We start from the raw sequence: 20627 nt of genomic DNA on the forward strand, positions 1-20627 counted from the left end.
CACACATCCATGGGTACTGACACCTGTCACACTGGGGGGAACACAGGATCACATCAGGACTGTGGAAACAACATCCCCAGGAGGAGTATGCAGGCAGAATGTGCCATGCACCTTGCATTCATTGTCACAGTAGGCACTATGCAAGTGAGGAGTGCACACAGGAAACACAGCATGCTCTGCATGGGTGACATGAGGCCTTCCACACCCTGGGACCCACTCCAAACAACAGTGCATGTCTGTCACACATGGACACAATGCCAGAAGTCACTGTCACACAAAAGGGGCACAGTCTAAGCTAGTGGAGTCTGCACTCACCTGAACCCCTGGTCGACCATACAGGCTCTGGAACTGTGGGAGGATCACATCTATCAGGGCAAGGTTCTCCTCCTGGGTGAATGGCTGTGACCTCTCCACAGTCCTGGACATGGTGCCAGAGGAATCACTATCAGCAGCAGTGGTCATGGATGAATGGATGTGCAGGCAAGTGCTCTCTCATGGGACCTGGCTGCCTTATATATGCCTGGCTGGCCTGTTCATGTATAGGAGTACAGATTGATTGGTCAGTCACATTAGCATCCTACGTTTCATCCAATCCCTTCAAACCTACCCCAGTGTGTGGCTTTGCATGGTTTCAGTTTTGATAATGATGTCAAGTCAACATCCACATTGCAACAATGTAGATTCTTTCAAACTGACTTCTGCTGTGCACCTGGTGCTCAAATTCAAAAATTTAACTCAGTCTCCATGGCAACCATCAGGCATTTCGGCCCTTATACTTGTCCCTCATGTGTCCCCTATGTGTTTTCATACATTTACACACAGGTACGGTGCGTTCCACGCCCTAGGGCACCCCACAAGCAGTGATACCGACCGTACATGCGCTTGTACGGTCCGGATCACAATATTGCCGCTGGCGTATGCGTACGCCACAGTAGTACGGACTGTACACGCGCTTGTACGGTCCGGATCACAATATGGGCGCTGGCGTATGCGTACGCCACAGTAGTACGGACTGTACACGCGCTTGTACGGTCCGGATCACAATATGGGCGCTGGCGTATGCGTACGCCACAGTAGTACGGACTGTACACGCGCTTGTACGGTCCGGATCACAATATGGGCGCTGGCGTATGCGTACGCCACAGTAGTACGGACTGTACACGCGCTTGTACGGTCCGGATCACAATAAGGGCGCTGGCGTATGCGTACGCCACAGTAGTACGGACCGTACAAGCGCGTGTACAGTCCGTACTACTGTGGCGTACGCATACGCCAGCGCCCATATTGTGATCCGGACCGTACAAGCGCGTGTACAGTCCGTACTACTGTGGCGTACGCATACGCCAGCGCCCATATTGTGATCCGGACCGTACAAGCGCGTGTACAGTCCGTACTACTGTGGCGTACGCATACGCCAGCGCCCATATTGTGATCCGGACCGTACAAGCGCGTGTACAGTCCGTACTACTGTGGCGTACGCATACGCCAGCGCCCATATTGTGATCCGGACCGTACAAGCGCGTGTACAGTCCGTACTACTGTGGCGTACGCATACGCCAGCGCCCATATTGTGATCCGGACCGCACAAGCGCGTGTACAGTCCGTACTACTGTGGCGTACGCATACGCCAGCGGCAATATTGGCCCAGGGACCCTATACACGCGCTCCGAGCGTATGTACGGTGCGTATAACAACTGTCAGTGGTGACAGGCGGCACACAGACAGGAATGGAGCGGACAGGTATTGCCAAGGGTGGACACCAATGCATTGTCTGTGCAATACCACCTGTGTGTGACACAGGTGTGTCAGGATGTGATGTGGCACTTTACCCCTGAGGTGTGGGCAAAGCACATGTACGATGAGCTGTGTACACATGTCGTGTGTGATGGTGCGCATTGTACCACACATCCCCTGCACTCCTTTGACATGTGTGCATGTCGTACACACTAGTGGAGCCATGAGTCACTTGCATGTCCCAGTCACGGACACCCGCACCTGTCCCCTGATGCCAGGTACACGGAATATTACATATGACACGTGTATGGCTGCGTTGCATGCTGCAACCATGTCATGTGTGTGGCATGTCTTTCCATGATTTTGCTGTAGGTGTGTGATTCAATGTGTCAGCAGTTGCTGCTGCCAACATGTGTCTGTGTGTCGATGGGCATGGCACACTGTTCCGCACACCAGCCCACATATGTGATTTGCCATGAGGTGTGTATGTATCCAACTACACGGAGTATCAACACAAGTACATATCCACATGCTCCCTATGTATGTTCTGTCTCGACATGTACTCCTCAAAGGCAATGTGTGTGGCCTGTCCTATTCCTATGACATGTGACCAGTGCATATCGCATCCAACTACCTGTCTGTACCATACGCATACTACTTCTGCACATGTGTGGATGTCTGTGAATCCTGTGATGCGTGTGCATGTTCACTTACACTGGCCCACAGCTAGTCTCATGCCATGTCATCGTGATCTTGCCCCCCTCCGTTAGTGGCTGTCCCTTGGTAGGAGTGTAACCTGACTGGCGTTCGTGTCCAGGAACTGTGGCACAGACCTGACTCACAACGTGGCATATGTGTATTGGCTGTGTAACATGTGCTCAGTGCATTGACGATGTTGTTGTACAGTGCTCACTCTTAGGTGTTCCTTCCATTTCACTGCAGGGCTCCGCCTCTCCCTCGACGTATGCCAGACATTGCTGCCCTGCATGAACGGGACTGTATACGCCGCTACAGATTCAGCCAACGGTTGATTGATGAGTTGACTGGCCGGCTGGAAGCACAACTCCTCCCGCGCCACAGGTATCCAAGTGCACTGACACCCAAGTTGAAGGTGATGGCAGCCCTACATTTCCTTGCCACGGGTACGTTCCAACATACCATTGCTGATGTCGGGGGCATGTCCCAGACGATGTTCAGCCGTGTTCTGCATGATTTCTTAGAGGCCATGTTGGTTCACCTGGATGAGTACATTAAATTCCCAAATCGTGAGCAGTTGACAGATGTCAAGCGTGAGTTCTATGCCCTGGGAGGGATGCCCCATGTCATTGGGTCCATAGATGGGACACATGTTGCGTTGGTACCACCACAGGCACAGGAGGTGGTGTATAGGAATCGCAAACATTATCACTCCATTAATGCCCTTGTGGTGTGTCTGTCCAACATGGTGATTTCACATGTCTGTGTTCGCTTTCCAGGATCAGCACACGATGCCTTCATCATGAGGCGTAGCAGGGTGCCAGAAATGATGCTGCAGCTGCGGAACGAGCGAGCATGTATTGTTGGTGGGTAGACTCTGGCAGTTCAGTGTTTGGCGTCATCTTCCAATCTCACTGCCTGTGCTGACACACTTCTGTCCATGATGTTTCCTTGTAGGGGACGCTGGCTATCCCAACATGCCATGGCTGATGACGCCTGTCCGCAACCCCAGCACGGCTGCCGAGCACCTCTACAACAACGCACATGGGCGGACCAGGAGAGTCATTGAGAGGACGTTTGGACTTCTGAAGAGCCGATTCCGGTGCCTCCACAAGACCGGCGGAGCACTCCCATATGCCCCGGTGAAGGTGTGCAAGATCATCATCGTCTGCTGCATGCTGCACAACATGGCAGTGGAGGAAGCTGTTCCACTCATACTGGATCAAGATGACCAGGACCATCCACCCGTGGAGGATGAAGGGCTTGGTGACGGGGCAAGTGATGTGGAGGAGGAGGAGGCTGTGGAGGACATGCGGAGTCGGCTCATACGCAACTTCTTTGCTTAGTGGTGAGTTCCAGTGTCTGAGTGTGCACGCATTGGGCCGTGTGTGGCATGTGTTGCAATGTGTGTGTCCATCTGCATGTCTGCCAAGTGAGTCAGTGGTGTGTATTGAAGTGTCACTCAAGTGATGGCGCAATGGAAGGATGTTGTCTGAGGGTCATCATTGTCACCTGTCATGTTAACAACATGATACGTGTTAAGTACATGCTTGCGGATGTGCTCCTTTGTGCTGAATCCTTGTGTGTCTCTCTTCCACAGGTCCATGTGCATGCTGTCTGCTGGTGGCATTGTTGTGCTCCTGCTACTCCTCATGAACACAGCGACATGTGCTGATTCAGCGTCACATGCACGGGCAAGTGTTGAAATCTCCTCAGGGTAAGGGATGCCTCACGTCGTTTTGGGTGTGTGAATTGTTTGTAGTCTGTGTGCACTTCTCCGGTTCATGTGTGTTCCATTTGCATACATGGTGATCCTACATGGGGAACATGACATGGGGCAGGCTTCACCTGGAGCCATGCTCAGACTTGGTGACTGTCATGTGGCAGGGGATTGGGGATTGTGATGAGGCCATCATTGTGTGTAACACTGGCCTCGGAAACATACAGGTTGCACCGGGTTGACATGGTGTGTGATTGCCCCATCAGGGCCTCAATGGTGTATAGCGGCCTCTCCGTGGCAGCAGGGGGTGTTTAGCTGTTAGCCGTCACTTGTGTGCCAGGTCAATGGGATGCCAGCATCTGTGTTGCAATGGGGGGTGCCAGTGTTGCTCCCACATGTACATCCACATGACCTGTGTATGTGTTGACAGAGTATCATTGTCATTCCAACACACATGACTAATAAATTTGTCCCTCTGTCTCCAAGGTGCCTCTTCCCTGTCAATGGTGCCCTGTTGCCACTGTGCGTGCCGCAGGTCTGGCATAGTTTTCATAGGTGGTGCATATGTGTCTATGTGTAGAGTGACAAGATGCTAGGGGTTTGTCAGGGAGTGGGAACTGTATTATGCACAAGATGCACAGTTCCATCCACCTCAAGGCAAGAGAGACCATCCCCCAGGGAAACTACAACATCTGTGTAGAATCCTACCCTGCAGTCTACGGACATGTGCCTCACGACTCCCATGGTACTTGTCCATATCCGGAGTGCATCTGCACAGCTCTGCTACTGCGTCGGGCAACCAGGCCACATCAACGTCCTAACGGGATGGGGGGAATGTTTCACAGCCAGCTGCAGGATGACCTTCTAGATCCACGCCCACACTCATGATGCAGCCCACAACCCCAACACAACCATGTGGCACAGTGATCCTAAACTGCATTCTGGCATCTCCATGCATCCAACCTTGGCCTAGCCACCATTCTCAACATCCGCCTGACGCAAGCATGCTGCACATTGTAGGGACACATGTCTAGACATACCTGGGAGCGGCAAGCCAGGTCACTCCACATGATCCCTGACCTCTGCGCATGACTGTTGCTCCCCTGAATGTGTCTGTAGCCACAGTTGTGCGGGAACCACTCAGCTGGTTGGGCCCAGCACAGGTGAGTTTGGTACTCCATGTCTGTATCAGATGAGACATTGGGACCCATGTGTGTCCTGGGCAAGACTGCGACCCCACGGTTTGGATGGTTGGAGTTAATTCTGAGATCAGGCATGCTTTGACTGTACGACACACACATGTATTGTAATAATGTAGAATCACGGCATCATCTTGTAAGTGTGATTAATTTATTTGTGGTGGGGTACGGGTTTGTGGGGATGACAAGAGGTGCACAGCGGGAGTGTAGAATCCAAAGTTCACTGGGGGAGTTGGTATCCTTGTCGTAGCAAAATGTCAGAGTCCATGCCACAGTCTTCGTCAACATAGGTCAGACAGTGACCAGCAAGTCCATGTGGCAGAGAATGTCATGTGCTGCTATTGGGCCAGAGGGCCAGGTGCCAGGCCAGGTGACCTGGGAGATGGTGATGTTCTGCTGACTCTCACAGTCTTTTTCGTGGACGACCCACCTTCCTGCGGGGACCCTCGGAAGCAGTCCGTGACGATGTCTGTGACGCTCCGTCGGATGAATCCTCCTCCTCCTGATCCCTCCCTGTGTCTGGTAATGGCCTTCGCCTGGTGCCACAGGGAGGGTTGCCCATGTTGTCGGCAATCCGACGGAGTACACCGGTCATTTGGGTTTGCACCGCCACGAGCTCAGCCTGTCTATCCTCCATCCTTCCTTGGTGTTGCAGTTGACAGGCATGTTGCTGGGACTGCAGGGTCTTCATCTCCTGGAGGGTCCCCTTGATGTCATTGAGGGTGGACGCAATCTGGTCCATGCCCCTGGTGTCACGCCGGTATGTATCCAGGATGTTGCAGACCTGGGACACTACCGGGTCCTGAGCTGCCTGGTCAGGTTCGCGCCTCCGCCGTCCTCCACTCCCGCCACCCCTGCCCACGTGCACCTGGCCTGCCGTTGTGGGTGCATCGGGTCTCCGGGACCCCTGAGGGATGGCATCTGCGTTGCCGCCTGCCTCCTCCTGGGTGCCCGGAGGACCGTGTCCCTCCTGGGCAGACTGGCTGGGTGGTCGTGTGCGGGCAGGGCTCCTGGACGTCTCCTGGGATGTGGCAGGAATGGGGGTGGTGGTTGGCACAGTTGTACCTGACGCAGGTGCTGCAGGTGGTTGGACACCAGAGGGGCCAGGTTGGTCTGGGTCATCCACGGAGTGGTGAGAGTCATCGCTGGCGGTGGGGTCATCATCCCGCGGAGCCTGGTCCTGTGTGACTTCCCCCCCAGTGTTGGGGGGTGTTCGTCGACGTTGACCTGTGTGTGAGAGAGACAATGTTAACAGTGTCACATGTGGCATCCATGTTGCATGCATTTCTGATTTGGCACTCTTCCTCTGGGTAGTTGGATCTGTCCTGCATTCCTCTCACAGTGCACTTGTGCATGGCTATGTCCCTTGGCCACAGCTGTCAGGGCTTTACGCATGTGTGAGACACAATCTTAGTTGATGCATCTATTTGGGTACACAGTCAGCAGTGTGGTGTGCGGGCGTAGCGAGCCATGCAGAGGCGCCTTACGTGTTGCACTGTACGTGGCCAAATGGTGTTTTGGCAAGGCAATTTGATGTTGCAGGTAGGGGACTGAAGCATTTGTGACAGGGTTCTTACCGACACGGTGGGTGGGTATACTGGGTGTGTGGTTAGGTCGGTGCCTGCAGCACGGATGGACTCGTGCACAGATTGACACATGGACCGGTCTTCATCTACGGAAGGGGGGGTTGAGGCACTGCCAGACCTGGTCTGCATGCACACAGTCCACCGGCTGACGAGTGGACATGGCCACACCACCCAAGGGTGATTTAGTCTCCCTGTGTCTCCCTTCCTCCCTCCCTCTGTCACCCTCCTCCCTCCCTCTGTCGGTCTCCCTCTGTCACCCTACTCCCTCCCTCTGTCTGTCTCCCTGTGTCCCCCCTCTGTCTCCTTCCCTCTCATTCCCCCTCTCCCTCCCTCTCTTTGTCACTCTCTGTCACCTCAGGCCAGCTTCCTGGGCACACACAGTTAGCCGGTCTTTGAATGGCCATTGGCTTGTTCATGTGAGTTAGTCCCTGTTCTCCGGGCACCCATTGGGCAGTGTGTCTGAGTGTAGGCTGCTGCTGTGGCGGTGTGTGCTGAGACTCTATCAGAGCGATGCATCTTCATTGTCTGCTGTTATGTGCAAATTGTGCCTTCAGACCCATGGCATCCTGCATGGCAGCCATCATTTGCAGGCAAGACAGTACTGTGTGGGTACACACAGTTTGTATGGCTGTGCCCTGGGCCATATGGGCTGAGGGCATTGTTGTGTGCTTGTGAGTTGCTCAATGTTAGTTTTGCTGCCCCCACTCCCAGCATCGACCACATCCTGTGTTGTGTTGGTGTTTTGTGTGGCCTGTGACTTGGCATGGCCCTGATTGATGCATGGGGCATGGAGGTGCCAGTGGCATGTGTGTGTTTGTGGAGTGTTGTTGTGTCCGGTGGTGGCTTGGGGGGGGTGGCATGCATGATTGATTGTGTATGGCATCCCCCCCATGTGAGGTGAGTTGTTTGTGTACTCACCAGGGTCTGGGAGTCCTGGCAGTCCGTGTAGTCCCTCCACCGCCAGCGTGGACATCACCTTCTCCTCCCAGGGATGGTATTGTACCGGTCTGGGGGGCGGCCCTCCTCCAGTGATGTTCCCCTGGTTGTGATTGTCAGTCATCTTCCTCTTGACCGTCCTCCGCAGATCGTACCACCTGGATTGGCACTCGTGCCTGGTCCTTCTGGTTGTCCCAACAGCATTCACAGAATCGACGATCCTCTGCCACATGGCGGTTTTTTCGGATATGCTGGTCTGTCTGACCAATGTCCCAAAGAGCTGTGGCTCGACTCTGAGGATTTCGTCGACAAGGATCTCCAGCTCCTCCTTTGTGAACTTTGGATTCTTGGTGGTGGACATGGCGTGGGGTGTGGTTGTGGGGGTGTGGGTGTGGATGGCTGTGGGTGTGTGGGTGTGGTAGTGGAGGTGTGTGTGTGAATGTGATGAGGGGGTGTTTGTGTAGGTGGTTGTGTGAAGGTATGCAAGTGTGAGGTTCAAGTATGGTGGTGTGGGTCGTCTGTGGGCTCTGGCAGCAGTGGGTCTGTTGCAAAGGCTCATGGTTTGTGTGTGTGGTCCATTTTTATTGGTCCATTTGTGGGTGTGGCTGTGTTTGAAATTTGTGTGGGTGTGTTATGAGGAGTGATTGAGTTTTGGGCCTCTGTTTGGCAGTTTGGCAGTTGCAGGTGAGTGTATGTGATGTTTGTGGGGTTGTTGGGCCTGTTTGGTGGTGTGGGGAAACTCTACTTGACTCTCCTTGTGTAAATATGGTTTGTCCGGGTTCAGTACGTGTTTTTTTGGCGTCAGTACGGTCCGTACATGCACTGGTGGGGGTGCGGTCCGTACATTCCCTGGTGGGGTGGTGGTTAGGTGCGTACATACACGGCTGGGGTGGGGGTTTGGTGCGTACATACACGGCTGGTGGTTCGGTGCGTACATACACGGCTGGGGGGGGTTCGGGGGCGTACATACACGGCTGGTGGTTCGGTGCGTACATACACGGCTGGGGGGGGGTTCGGGGGCGTACATACACGGGTGGGTGTTTGGTGCGTACATACACGGCTGGTGGTTCGGTGCGTACATACACGGCTGGGGTGGGGGTTTGGTGCGTACATACACGGCTGGTGGTTCGGTCCGTACATACACGGCTGGGGGGGGTTCGGGGGCGTACATACACGGCTGGTGGTTCGGTGCGTACATACAGGGCTGGGGGGGGGTTTGGTGCGTACATACACGGCTGGTGGTTCGGTGCGTACATACACGGCTGGGGGGGGTTCGGGGGCGTACATACACGGCTGGTGGTTCGGTGCGTACATACACGGCTGGGGGGGGTTCGGGGGCGTACATACACGGGTGGGTGTTTGGTGCGTACATACACGGCTGGTGGTTCGGTGCGTACATACACGGCTGGGGGGGGGATTCGGGGGCGTACATACACGGGTGGGTGTTTGGTGCGTACATACACGGCTGGTGGTTCGGTGCGTACATACAGGGCTGGGGGGGGGGTTTGGTGCGTACATACACGGCTGGTGGTTCGGTGCGTACATACACGGCTGGTGGTTCGGTGCGTACATACACGGCTGGGGGGGGTTCGGGGGCGTACATACACGGCTGGTGGTTCGGTGCGTACATACAGGGCTGGGGGGGGGGTTTGGTGCGTACATACACGGCTGGTGGTTCGGTGCGTACATACACGGCTGGGGGGGGTTCGGGGGCGTACATACACGGCTGGTGGTTCGGTGCGTACATACACGGCTGGGGGGGGTTCGGGGGCGTACATACACGGGTGGGTGTTTGGTGCGTACATACACGGCTGGTGGTTCGGTCCGTACATACACGGCTGGGGGGGGTTCGGGGGCGTACATACACGGCTGGTGGTTCGGTGCGTACATACAGGGCTGGGGGGGGGGTTTGGTGCGTACATACACGGCTGGTGGTTCGGTGCGTACATACACGGCTGGGGGGGGTTCGGGGGCGTACATACACGGCTGGTGGTTCGGTGCGTACATACACGGCTGGGGGGGGTTCGGGGGCGTACATACACGGGTGGGTGTTTGGTGCGTACATACACGGGTGGGGGTTCGGGGCGTACATACGCGGGCGGGGGGTGGTGGGGTGTTCGGCGCGTATGCGGGCACATGTCTCCATGGTTGCTATGGGAGTTCGGTTCGGACGGTGTTTTTTGCGTACGGTTGTGAAATGGGGAGGACGGGAGGGATCGTACTTGCGCAGTCGGACTTTATTTTTCCGCACGGTGGGTTTCTCGCCCGGGGACGTGTCGGTGACTTTTCCCGACCCGAGGACGTGTGGGGAAATCTTCCCAATGCGATTCGTATGGACTTTTTTCCGTTCGAATCGTACTTGGCAGTTTGTACGCTACTTTGACGATTCGGACGGAAAAAAATCCGGATACGAGTCGGACGGGGAATTTTTTTACCGGATCGGAATTGGCACCTTAATGTCTACATTTGGCAAAGCAAGGTCTCTCACCATATCTGTTTTCTCTGCAAACTTTTCACTCCAGAAGACATAGCTGTGCCCTACAATCCACACTGTGAACATCTTCAAAGGAGAACTGGATGCACTCAGGAGGTGTCTTTCAGTAGAATGGCAATATGAAAAGAAAGACAGTTTGGAAATGGAGGCATACATATTTTTTAGAAAACAAAAAGAACTGATTGGCTGTTTCATACCATTCTAGAAAAAAAACTAGGCTGTATGTGAAAATTAATACAAGCATGTTTTGTATTGGTACAAAAAAATGTGTAACCAAAGAACAGTACTATGGATTTGCTGTTAGGTTTGAAAAGTCAAGCACTCTTGCTCTGTGGAATTGAAACATTGTGTGTCGAACTTCTGACCTAACTGAACACAGCAGTGTTCCATGAGCTGTTGCTATGGTAGCAGGCAGAAGTCAAGTTGGGGGAAGGGTACTAGGCAGAAGTCAAGTTGGGGGCAGGGTACTTTTGGAAAAGGGTTGGTTTTCAACCAATAGAAATGTGTGATTACATTTAAAAAAAAGGGGGAAGCACTGAGATTTGAAACTTACATGTATATGTGTGGAAAAATAGAGGGAAAGTTTGCCATTATCTGGTTCTGCTGAGAGGAGACAGGTGAACAGAACAGAGATCCTGGCTCTGATAATCTGCTGTTTGAGTGTCACATTTCTTTCAGAACTAACTAATTTTAAAGGTGAGTTTTCAGTTTGAGAGGGTATGTATGTGGTAACTTAAGAAATGAATAATAGAAATGGGAATTGTTTTTGTTGTAGTTACACATGGTGGTTTTATAATGTGTCAGTGTGTAAAAGTGATTTACATTTGCCCCTGAAAAAATAAAAGAGCAGTAAGTGTGCTTTGAAATTGGCAAAGAAATTTCGTTTTGGCACTAATGTGAAAACATGACTCTGTGTGCATAGAAGAATTATAGACAGAGATTTATTGCGTCTTGCTCTGGTGATTTCACAGTTGCATTAGATGGAAAGGGGGAGCGAATTTTTGGGGGAAGAAGCAGAGGCTTAGCACACACCCATGTCCTTGCCGTGTATAGTCATGCACAGTATGTACAAGCCAGTGGGGTTTTCAGGTTTAAGTCTGTAATGCAAATACCTTCAGCATCACTAAGGCTGGTTGCCCTTGGTGGAGTGTAGGCAGTCACAGAGAATGCACATGGTGGTGGTCTGAAAAAAAAAGAGCTTGGACACGTGCAATTAAATAAAGCAAAAATAGTGGTTTCATAATGTGTCAGTCTGTAAAAGTGATTTCAAATTGTAAAAAGAGATTTTCACTTGCCCCTGAAAAAATAAAAGAGCAGTAAGTGTGCTTTGAAATTGGCAAAGAAATTTCGTTTTGGCACTAATGTGAAAACATGACTCTGTGTGCATAGAAGAATTATAGACAGAGATTTATTGCGTCTTGCTCTGGTGATTTCACAGTTGCATTAGATGGAAAGAATAATATGCATTTCTGTAATGATAAGTTTAAGTGAGAAGACATTCTGGGCTTTTTTAATACAATCTTTGTGATTGTTAATTTTTTTTGCCCGCTGTAAAATGATGAATGCAATTGCTTTCACAATTAATAGTGAAATGCAATATATTCTGAAAACAGCAAAAATAAGGCAAAAATATTTTTTTGTAAAAAATGTAAATATGTGTATTGTATTATAAAATGGATAAAAAATATTAATACTTTTTTCTTTATTTTCAGATCGATATAGAAAATTTTCGGAAACTACAACCATTTTAAAAACTATTTTTTAAAAAAACAAATGAATAAATATTTTTTTGAGTGAGTATGGTAAGTCAATAATAAAAATTGTAGTCTCTCAAGGACTTTGTAATGAGATAAATGATTTTTAGTGGTTTTTTTTAAAAAATAAAAAAAAGGTACGCTTACCGTACGCGTACGGTAAAAAAAAAAAAAAAAAAAGTTTTAAAAAACAAGTAAAAAAAGATGGAAGATAAGGTTGGCTCTTAAAAGAACCGTTGTGTTCATGCAGGGACAGAGGAAAGGAAGCATGGGAAAATCATTCAAAGCTACAAATGTGCTGATCTATTTTGTTGTTCACTAGGGAAACACTGGTCTCCCTATGACAAATTAGACCTTTACAAAATGTGCAATGAATATCAACCTTCCGAAATCGAAGGTTCATTTCCAGAGGGCCAGCAAAAGGAGATTCTCCCCCCACAGATGAAGGGCTCACCTGACCTGCAGAAGAAGGAGTCTGCCCTGCAGATGATGGTCCAGGCTGAGCTGCTGTGGATGTACTGGCTCGTCTTTCTGAAGAGTTACCTCCAAAAAGATGACCATGTGTCCTTCTGTGTACTTCCTGGAGGTGTCTCTTCATGGTGTGATTCCCAAAGGAATACTTCCTGTTAGGATTACCTCTAGAAAGTACACGCTTACACAGCTTGCAAGTAACTAAGGGTGCATTCACCTTTTGCTGTCCTTCTGGAAAAGTAAAATACTCCCAAACGTAAGAAGGCTTTACTTTCCTCGCTTTCTGCCTCAAGACAGTGCTGCTGGTGCTAGCCTCACTCTCAGAAGAGCTCTGCTGTTCTGCCATCGTATCCCAAAGACAAACCAGCTCCTTCTCCCAAGGGATCACAAGCAGAAATGAGGGGAATGGGTGTGGTGTAGGAGAGTTCTAGAACTGAAAGTAGTTTCAACCAATCAAAAGTTGTGTTTCAAGATCACATGACCTACCGTACGCTTACGGTACGCTTACGGTACGCTTACGGCAAAAAGTACGCGTGCGCGTAAAAAAGACACGCGCTTGCGCGCATGCGCATAACAGTCATTTCCCGGCACTTCCGCGTAACGTGCGCGTGTTGCGTAAGCGCGCACGCGTCCCACGCGCAGTACGCGCGGCTACGCAAAGTACGTAACTATGCGCAAGCAGCGTAGATAGATTACGGACGTTGCGTAAACCGTACGCTTACCGTGAGCTTACGGTACGCGTACTATAAAAAAAAAATAAAAAAAAAAAAAAAAACCCGGAAATACATTTTACATGTTTATTTTAAAAAATATATATAAAAAAAATATTTAAGGATTTTAAAAATTTAAGCATAGTCTTTATAAAAGATAAGAAAATTAAATTAAAAATATGTTTGAAAAAAATGAAGAATAAAAGAAAAAAATAGCATTTAAAAAACCTTGCAAATTCACTGAAAAAACCATGGGTTTCACACACGTTATAGTTAGGAATTAGCATTTAAAAAACCTTGAAAATTCACTGAAAAAACCATGGGTTTCACACACGTTATAGTTAGGAATTAGCATTTAAAAAACCTTAGAAATTCACTGAAAAAACCATAGGTTTCACACACGTTATAGTTAGGAATTAGCATTTAAAAAACCTTAGAAATTCAGTGAAAAAACCATAGGTTTCACACATGTTATAGTTAGCTGGACATTTTACTCGTAAAAAACCAATGAAATTGCCCCGTTATAGTTAGTTCAGCTAACTATAACTCGCGCGCCCGCAATGCACTGCTGATGACGTCACATATTACATCACTCATGACATGGTCAGTGACATCACTCATGACATCACTGATGACATCTCAAATGACATCACTGATGACATCACTGGTGACATCATCCTTGTGATAGAGTGGCAGACCTCCTCTCACCTTAATATAAGCTTTGATACACACATTCAAAAATAGAGACTAAAAATTTCAAAACAATGGACATACCAATACCAGTTACAACAACCTCTTCAGTAATTCTAAGATCCACATACACATCCACTCATTCACCAACAGTCCTATACAGTCACTCATACAAGTACTCACTCATCATATGTACTCATACATCTATACATCCTGTTACACAATGCCACTCATCCATAGAGTTACTCACACACATAGTCACTCATGCTAATAAAGAATAAAACATACATTTACTTGCATATACAGTAATACACACACCACCATACTTACTTCTACGGAAACTTACACATACTTAGTCTTTTAAACAATCACTTATAGAAACACATACTTATTCATACAGGAACTCTTTCAATCTCTCCCTCTCACATATACTCACATATATACACCAATAGTCACATATACTAGTTAAAAACATATGTAGTTACTCCTGAAGACACTATTGAGACAGTCATTCACTCAATAACACACCCATACACACACTCATCCACACATACAGTCCTGCACACATGCTGTCTTCAACACATACAAACAGTGAGTCACTCATTCATGCACCTATGCACTACGTAATACCCCCCACCGAACCATACAGACACTCAGACTGATACTCAAAAAAACAACTAATAACCTATATAGACACCCATGTAGCTACTCACCAACCCATGCAGCCACTTATACACAAAGTGAGAGATACACTTAATCAGTCAGTAACACAATCAATTTTTCAAAAACAAATCATCCATTTAGACACTTATATACACATTTATTCTTCCATCGACCTTGAGATACACATATATAAAACATATTTAATTTTCAGAAAAACACACATTCACTGGATGATGTCATCAGTGATGTCATCAGTGATGTCATTTGAGATGTCATCAGTGATGTCATGAGTGATGTCACTGACCATGTCATGAGTGATGTAATATGTGACGTCATCAGCAGTGCATTGCGGGCGCGCGAGTTATAGTTAGCTGAACTAACTATAACGGGGCAATTTCATTGGTTTTTTACGAGTAAAATGTCCAGCTAACTATAACATGTGTGAAACCTATGGTTTTTTCACTGAATTTCTAAGGTTTTTTAAATGCTAATTCCTAACTATAACGTGTGTGAAACCTATGGTTTTTTCAGTGAATATATATATATATATATGCACACACAACCCGTCGCAGAACTCCACTTCCCAAGCTCTGCATAAAAGACGGTACGGACCCAGGTATAAGTGCTGATTGATTTATTTTCTTTAAACCGGCACTGCCGCCATGACGCGTTTCGGCTGCAGAGAAGCCTTGATCACATGATGCCACAAGGAGTGACCATTGAATTTAAAGTGACAGTGCAACAAACATGTGATTATAGGTTCATAAACATAGAAAAAATACTTTGAAGTTTCTCAAATGTGCAAAATACTTCTGTCTTTGTGCAAATTTGCGTACATTCAAAACCATGTCTAAAGAAACAAGTTTTAAACCTATTTCTCATTAATAGACATCAACAACATATTTTGACTAGTGCAAATACTGTTTCATAGATGTGCAAATTGCTGCTCTTTTTGTGCAAATTTGCGTTATTTAAAAAACATATCTATTATCTTCATAAACACGTTTAAGCCAAATCTTCAGAAGCCTGGACAAATATATATAATATATATTGCTACTACTTGTGCAAAATATGCTTTATACATGTGCAAATAGCTGCATGTTATGTGCAAAATCGCAAGAATTTAAAAGCATGTCTATTAAAATTCATAAACACAATAAAACTAATCCTTTGTAGTAACTGCAAACATTGCTTCAGCCCGCATTGGCCAATAATCCAGACCTTAATATGCACGTAATAACTTGAAATGTGAAATAGCGTTCAATAATAACAACCATATCAGTTTATATTGTATTTTATCACCATTAATGGGGAGAACGTTATTATTATGGACATTGTGGTGAAATGGACACATCAAAAATGCGATAATGCCAAAATCCAATACTACTTCAATCAAGCCCATGTGGGCTAACATACTACTCCTCACATTAAAAATGGCCATGTATGGATTTTAAATAATATTCACCTAAACGTCCCTACTTCCATGCATCATATGTGCGGTACCCTTATACTCTATGCAATGATGCTAAATAGTATATGTATCTTATGTTTTGCAGAGATTGTAATATATTTTTTGTCCCTATACTTCTACTTGATAAATCGCTGTCGAAAGAACCCATATCTACAAAATCAAAATAAGTGCATGTGTGCAATAATCCACTATACAAGTTTTGAAAACATATATATATATATATAGTGACGTTGTGGTGGCGATAGGGGCTGCGTCTTGTGTACAAGGTAGCGTTAAGCCACTTGATGTGGCTTAACGCTGCCTTGTACATAAGGCCCCCTTTCATGCTGTGCTTAGTGTGAAAGGGGTGGGCAGTGGGTGTTGCGGTGGGCATTCCACCGTAACACCCATTCAATTTGATGCTGCCCTCTATGTACAAGGATGGCGTACATAGGAGGCAGCTCCAAAATTAAGACCAGGTAAAAACTGGTCTTAAGATGACGAAACGAGGAGAAATGCATCATTTCTCCTCGTTTTTGCTTAAAGCAAAATGCCATTGTTTGTTTCTGTACAGGAAGGTGTACATCAACAAACTTTAAAAAAAAAGAAATGTTTATACTTTCATGTGTACTGGATGAAGCAGCACACATGACAGTGACAGAATGGCATTTTAAGCTTGTTTATGAGCAGGAAGAGACACCTTCCTACACATAAATAATCCTTCCCTGCATGCAAATACCCTTGAACTCTGGTGCAAAGGTGCCTACGATGGCGCTAAGTTTCTAAACTTTTTTCCGTTCAAACTTTGGGGATATGTACAAGGAAGTGGAGGAGAGACGCATTAGCCTTCCTGGCTTAACACCTCTCTCCTCCACTTCTGAAACGCAAGGCTCCGCCATATTTACAAGAATGTGGTGCAGCCTTGCGATGGTGCTAAATTTAGAAACTTAGCGCCATCGCAAGGCTGCACCACATTCTTGTAAATATGGTGCAGCCTTGCGTTTCAGAAGTGGAGGAGAGAGGTGTTAAGCCAGGAAGGCTAATGCGTCTCTCCTCCACTTCCTTGTACATATCCCCAAAGTTTTAACGGAAAAAAGAGATAGGACGGTTAAATAAGACAAGGAATGCTTACTGCGGGATGACTACCTGTGGCTGGCAGAGCCTCCAGTCCCTAGGTGCAAGATTAGTTTGTCCAGCATGTGTGATTAGCACTTCAGGAGCCATGCAACATCCCCTGTAAACATTTCTGCAAGAGGTCTGCATCTGTACAAGAATTACTGAAGGTTACCAAATGATATTTCAAGTGAATCGCTGTGCACATTTTGACGCTGCAACCACAGCAGAAAACAAACAGTCACGGGTGACATTGGGTTGTATGAAAAACTAGGCACACCGTTGTACCTGTGGTGCACCTGCCCGTGCACAATACATGTACATTCACATGCATGTCTTTGGAAACAGTGTAAGGCCTGCTGCAGTGTATCGGAGTTTCCTGGACTGATCAGCTTTCCGGAAAACAAAAAACACAAAAACATGCTCTACTGACTTCCACAGCGGCTGGATTGACCAATAAAACTCAGATTTAAATCCGAAGACCAAAACTCAATAACAGCTATTAGGTGACTGAACAGACATTGGAAGAGTAAATGTAGATAAATCACATTTGGCTGGCTAGTCAATGCGCTCACAACATTTCCTCTATGAAAATATAAAGTGTGCCGAAGAGCTTAAGGGGCTTCGTTTCAATTGCCAGGCAATTGGTACTGTTGGCAACAAGAGGGAGTGTTGAAGTACAAAGCGCCAGCCGTACTAGGGTCAGGAAATTCATCAATGCTGGGGCACAGTCCTTGAGAATACTTCACAAAAAACGATTTTGGCCCCTGGAGGACACGGCCTAAGGGGTCAATGTATTCCTATCCTGCCCCCTAATCCCCCTTGTTTATTTTTTACCTTTTTCTTGGGACACGGCAGAGTCTGAGTCGCGAGATGGCTGCCAACACTTCCTGGTGTAAGTGTTGGCAGTCAATTAGATCTCACAATGAGGTCTGTGCTTAGGCTCCTGCCAGATATACAAATTTGGATTTTCGTTAATATCTCCAAAGCTACTGAACATATTGACATCAAATAACAAAAAGCTTGCTTTCTGGACCCAGAGCTACATTTCTGCCAAATTTGGTGTAATTCCATCCAGCAGTTCGGGCTGTAGTTCTGTCTACATTCTCTATGGAAATTAACATGGGAAACACACCCTTTTTGGGCCCACTTTTTCTCAACTCTCGCTTGATGGTTCACCCCGAAACTTTTTGGGGCAAATTTCGTAAAGATTTGTCAACTGGCGCCAAAGATATAGGCAAATCCAAAAACGCTTTTCCTATGGAAACTAGGGGGCATATTATCAAGGACGGCATTAAAATCATCGCCGCTTTAGAGGCAGGACACTGCCACTAAAAGCGGCAATAAGGGGCTTGATAATATGCTGCAGAGAATTCCAATAGAAGCCCATGTTTTGGTGTGAACCTGGGCTTCTATTGGAATTCTCTGCGGCATATTATCAAGCCCATTATCGCCGCTTTAGCGGCAGTTCCCTGCTGCTAAAGCGGCAATAATTTTAACGCCGTCCTTGATATTTTGCCCCTAGGTTCTAATTATAACTACCTACTGGCAACTGCCATGTTTCCATAAAAAACAGCATGTTTTGACTAGCTTTTATCTTTGGCATTGTTGTATGAATCTTCACAACATTTTCCCCCAAAAAGTGTGATACTGAGACAGTCTTGTTGTGCATGGAAAGTTCAGGGTGATCCATCAAGCAGGCACTGAAAAAACAAGGGTGGGGGTCAAAAAAAGTGTGTTTACCATGTTAATTCCCAAAGGAGTTTTAGAAACTATTGCAGCCTGAACGGCTGGACAGAATGACACCAAATTTGTCATAAAGCAGGCTTTTGATACGCCGATTATGCTTTTTGTTATTTGGTGTAAATCCATTTAGTAGTTGTTGAGAAATTTAAGGAAATTCAAATAAGAATATCTGCGATGACGATAACTTTGTGAATAATAATGAGTTAGTGCAAGGAAATACAGAACTCTGATGTGCTGCCAACACTTCAACCAGCCAACTCGGTACTCGGCTTCAAAAGGAAAATAAGAAGAAGGAGCAGGGTAAGAATACCCTAACCCGTAAGGCTTCGTATTGGGGTCCCCTGGAAACCTGCCACTGCAGAAAAGCATGTTTTTTTAACTCACAGCGAATTTTGTGAAATATTTGTGTTTATCACAGTGAATATTAAAAAAAAAAAGTGTGGGCTCCCACACTTGTTTTAATTGTAAACTCTGGGTTGGCCAGGACCTTGGGGCATGCAGGGATTATTAGAACAAAATGGAGGGGCTGCCTACCCCCCCCCCCAAGGCTTTTAAAAGCTTCAGGGAGCACCACCCCCCAGGGGGCTGAGCAGGCCCCCCCCAGACTGCAATGACCACCATTTCTCTGGGGCTACATATTAAATGCTTGGGGGTGCCCCACAGAGCCCCCAAAGTCCAGGGACCACCTCCTTCTTGGGGCTCAAATAAAATGCTTAAGGGGGGCTGTGTGGACCCATAAGCCCTGGGGTCACCACCTCCCTGGGGCTAACTCAACTATGGAGCGTGGGCTGTACAGACCCCCCAGTGCCTCTGGGACCACCCTCTCCCTGGGGCAGGCAGGTGAAAGTAAAAGGAGGGCCTGTGCAGCCCCCCTCCTGGATCCAATAATGGCCCCTCTGGCTATGTCCCGAGGTACCCATCCCTGGGACAATGCTGTTTGCTATGACTTGGTGGGAGCGTTGACAGCTACAGCCAAGTCAGAGCAACCAGGCAAGTAAACAGACCAAACGATTGCTGTCACATTCAGGGAGCTGCATGTTTTGCAGCTCCCTGTCAGTAAGAGCAATACCAGCTTCCACAGGAGGTGGGGAGCCGGCAGAGAGCGCGGGGGCCTTGAGGACCCCTCTGCAGTAATGGGTGAAAAGAGCGGAAAGACGCAAATTAAAGGGGAGAAGCAAGCAGAAAGAGGCAGAATAAAGGTCAGAAACAAGCAGAAATAGTCAGAATAATGGTCAGCAACGAGCAGAAAGAGGCAAGATAAAGGTGGAAAACGAGTAGAAAGAGGCAGAATAAAGTTCATTAATGATCAGAAAGAGGCAAACTAAAGATCAGAAAAGAGCATAACGAGGCAAAATAAAGGTCAGAAACCAGCAGTAAGAGGCAAAATAAAGGTGAGCAGTAAAAAGTCAGAAAATAAGCAAAGAATGAGAGGAACCCACTCAGAGACTCATGCTCCCACTCACAGAACAACTCACCCACTCTCACAGCCACTCACAGACCCATTCAGATACTCATGCACCCACACACAGATGAGCTTAGACACATACACGGGGCACAGAGCTGACTATTTTCATTAAGGGGCACACTTTGGCAGAGAACCTTACCCCTGGGCTGTGTGTAGCAGAAGGTCTCTCCCCGCCGCCGCAGCCTTCCATATTACCGCGG

General features: G+C 47.7%; 1 protein-coding gene across 1 annotated transcript in view; it reads right to left on the reverse strand.

Moving 5' to 3' along the window:
- The window catches only part of AGBL1 (AGBL carboxypeptidase 1), a 3971795-nt gene that overhangs the window by 2134029 nt on the left and 1817139 nt on the right, over positions 1-20627 (reverse strand). The gene's annotated exons all lie outside the window — the stretch shown is intronic.

This window comes from Triturus cristatus, chromosome 3_1 (assembly GCF_964204655.1).
Source record: "Triturus cristatus chromosome 3_1, aTriCri1.1, whole genome shotgun sequence".
Classification (NCBI taxonomy): domain Eukaryota; kingdom Metazoa; phylum Chordata; class Amphibia; order Caudata; family Salamandridae; genus Triturus; species Triturus cristatus.